Raw genomic sequence first — 3,266 nt, forward strand, 5'->3', positions numbered from 1 at the left:
TTTTTTTTTTTTTTTTTTTTAGAGACAGGATCCTTCTTTGTCGCCCAAGCTGGAGTGCAGTGGTATGATCATCGTTCACTGTAACCTCAAACTCATGGGTTTATGCAAGCCTCCCACCTTGGCCTCCCAAAGGGCTGGGATTACAAGTATAAACCACCATCCAGTCGGGAGATTTTCTATCTATGAGTATTCCTAAATGAACTTTGTTTCCCCCAGGATCTGCTTTTGAAATAATTTTCACTGAGATTTAACAGATGCCCAGTTGAACTACCTAAAGAGAAGCTAGACAGAAAACATTTCACGGTACACAGTGTTTTACAGCACAAAAGTCATTTACAAAAGATTGTTTAGGGACGAGTACTTTGTTTATTAAAATTCCCCACAGGTGCCAGAGAAGTCTCTGACCTTAAAATTCTGAGAAGCAGCTCTAGTTCAACTAACGGATGCACATCACACAACTACCGAAAATTAAACTGGAACTTCAAGCTGTTCTCAAAGACCTCTCCAGTCACTGGTCTCAGAGGTAGCTGGGCCCTCGCTTTCTCTCTCATAACAGGCAGAAGTCTGATGCTGGTCGGACGCAGTGGCTCATGCCTGTAATCCCAGCACTTTGGGAAGCCGAGGCGGGCGGATCACCTTAGGTCAGGAGTTCGAGAACAGCCTGGCCAACATGGTGAAACCCCGTCTCTACTAAAAATACAAAAATTAGCTGGGCATAGTCGTGGGCGCCTGTAATCCCAGCTACCCAGGAGACTGAGGCAGGAGAATCTCTTGAACCCAGGAGGTCGAGCTTGCAGTGAGCCGGGATCACGCCGTTGCACTCCAGCCTGGGCAACAGAGCGAGATTCTGTCAAAAAAAAAAAAGGTCTGATGCCATGGCAAGAAAAGCTTGAAACCCCAATTATTCCTGAGTCGACATGGTTTGCAAACATTTTCTGTGCCATTCTCCTCCTGAAGCAACCATTGCAAATTGGGATACAAATGAAGCCAAGGAAAGGGGACAAGAAGGAGGGAGTAACACAGAATAGAAACAAGGCCAATGAAGAGAGGCCAAGGTTGTTGATTTCAACCAGGAAATCAACTCATATGACTGCAGGAGCCAGCCTTGGGGAACACCCAGGGCAACAGTCATTAAGAACAAAGTTGTGACAGAACAAAGAAAGAAAAACAAAAACAAAACAAAACAATCTGGCTAATTAAGCACCACTGTTGCTTTTACTGCATCTCATGGTGATTATCTGTTTATAAACCCGTCTCCCACAGTGAACCAATAGTTCCACAAAAGCAGAGACCACCCCTCAGCCCAGGTCTGAACCCAGCTCTCCTTCAGTAAAGGAAGTCAAGCCACTTTTTTACCATCTCTGCTGCCATTACCCCAATCCAAACCACCAGCATTGCTCTCCTACAGTGTTTGCATGATGATAACCAACACCAGCATTTAGAGGGCACTTATTCTGTGCCAGGCACTGCTTCAGTGGAATTCACTCATTCAATTCTCACAGAGCTCTAAGGAAGGTCCTATCATTTCCAACCATTCTTGCAGATCCCTGTAGTCATTGATTTCAGATGTGACTGGCCTCTCACTTTCTCATAAAAAACACGCAGAACATCCACCCCCATCATGAGAACACTGAGGCTCAGAGGCACTAAATGAGTTATTTTAGGAGGCACAGCTAGATTGGCAGAACTAGGATGGCCCTCAGCTGACTTCCCAGTATGTCCTGTCACAACCATGCTGCTCAGCAGCCAGAGTGAAGTGAGCTTTTCAAATGTGAAACTCATCCAAACTCTTCTCTGGGAGGCCGAGGAGGGTGGATCACCTGAGGTCAGGAGTTCAAGTCCAGTTCAAGTCCATGTTAGTCCCACCAGGGCTAACATGTTGAAACCCCGTTTCTACCAAAAATACAAAAATTAGCTGGGTGTGGTGGCAGGCACCTGTAACACCAGACTCGGGAGGCTGAGGCAGGATAATCGTTTGAACCTGGGAGGCGAAGGTTGCAATGACCCGTGATCGTGCCACTGCACTCCAGCCTGGACGACAAGAGCAAAACTCCGTCTCAAAGAAAAAAAAGGAAAAAATTAAAAACTCTTCCCATGGTTTCCTTTTAAAACAGACCCTCCATGACCAACCCCTAGATTTCAATACCAGAGAGCCTAACCCGACCTGAAATCACTTTAGTCATATATGACACCTGCTTCCCAGCCACCTTCCTTAATGCTCTGGGTTCTGGAGACGGGCCACGTCTGTTCGGAGTCCTCTGTGCCCACGCCTGGCACAGAGCCTGGCAAAGAGTGAGCGCTCAAGGAAGATCTGTGAACTTGATGCATGCTAAAAGGAAGCCCCGCGCTCTGCCCGGGCCCTGGAACTCAGGTCACCAGCTCCAGGCGGAAGTGAGCCCAAAGCTGGCCAGGCGGCAGCATCCGCGACCCCGTGGCTCAAGCCAGGCTTCGAGGTGAGAAAGCGGGCGGGGACTCCTCACCTGCGCGCCGCGGCGGCCGTGCCAGATGGGCCCTGCCAAGGTCAGCCAGAGGTTCGGGCCCCACGCCTGGCCTTCCACCCTCCCCGGGGCAGCCGCGCTTCAGACCCTCGCGGTAGGGACGGTCCCCGGGACTGGGCGACAACGCGCCCGGGAGCAGGGCCCCATCCCGGACGGAGACTGGGCCGGCGAGTCCTCGGGCTCTGGCTCTGGCTCTGGCTCTGGCTCCGGCTCCGGCTCCGGTTCCAGCAGGCTTGCGGGGCGGCCAGGCCAGGCCCAGACTGGCTGGGCCTCGTCCGGCGCTGGGCCCGTTCCCCTGACAACGGCGCGGGCTACGGCGCCCCACAGCGGCCAAACCGCGCTGCGTCACTCCGCGCCGGTCCCCCGGCCGGGGCGGGGCTTGCCAGGGACCCCTTTGGTGCCCCAGTCGGACCATTCCCAGATTCTGCCTAACCTTTCGTCTAGAAAATCCACTTTTCCCTACTCCCGAGTCACAGCTTGTCTTCCTGAAATCCTAACATCTCACACGCCCTCTTCCAGTTTCTATCCTGAGACCATCGCTCTCAAGAAGAGACCTCCCCCAACCCCAATCAACCTTTACACTTCGATGAGCGTATGTTCTGGAACATCCATGATATCGTGATCCTTCCGGGAGTTTACAGGTTAAGGGGCAAACAGATCTAGACAAATAAATTACACCACTAAAAATGCAGGTACCCCAGAATATAAAGCAAGAAGTGTAAGAGCTTAAAATACGTAGCACAAAATATCTCATTTATTTATTGCCTT

The 3,266-nt window shown here is 51.0% G+C and overlaps 1 protein-coding gene across 2 annotated transcripts in view; it reads right to left on the reverse strand.

Moving 5' to 3' along the window:
- Window positions 1-2,798, reverse strand: part of ZDHHC1 (zinc finger, DHHC-type containing 1) — a 22,289-nt gene extending 19,491 nt beyond the window's left edge. For both annotated transcript variants that reach the window (XM_011996691.1, XM_011996692.1), the window contains exon 1: window positions 2,481-2,798. The gene's annotated coding sequence lies outside the window, so the exon portion shown is untranslated. The remainder of the gene's footprint in view (window positions 1-2,480) is intronic.
- Between the last annotated feature and the right edge of the window lie 468 nt (window positions 2,799-3,266).

Source organism: Mandrillus leucophaeus, unplaced genomic scaffold (assembly GCF_000951045.1).
Source record: "Mandrillus leucophaeus isolate KB7577 unplaced genomic scaffold, Mleu.le_1.0 Scaffold522, whole genome shotgun sequence".
Taxonomy (NCBI): domain Eukaryota; kingdom Metazoa; phylum Chordata; class Mammalia; order Primates; family Cercopithecidae; genus Mandrillus; species Mandrillus leucophaeus.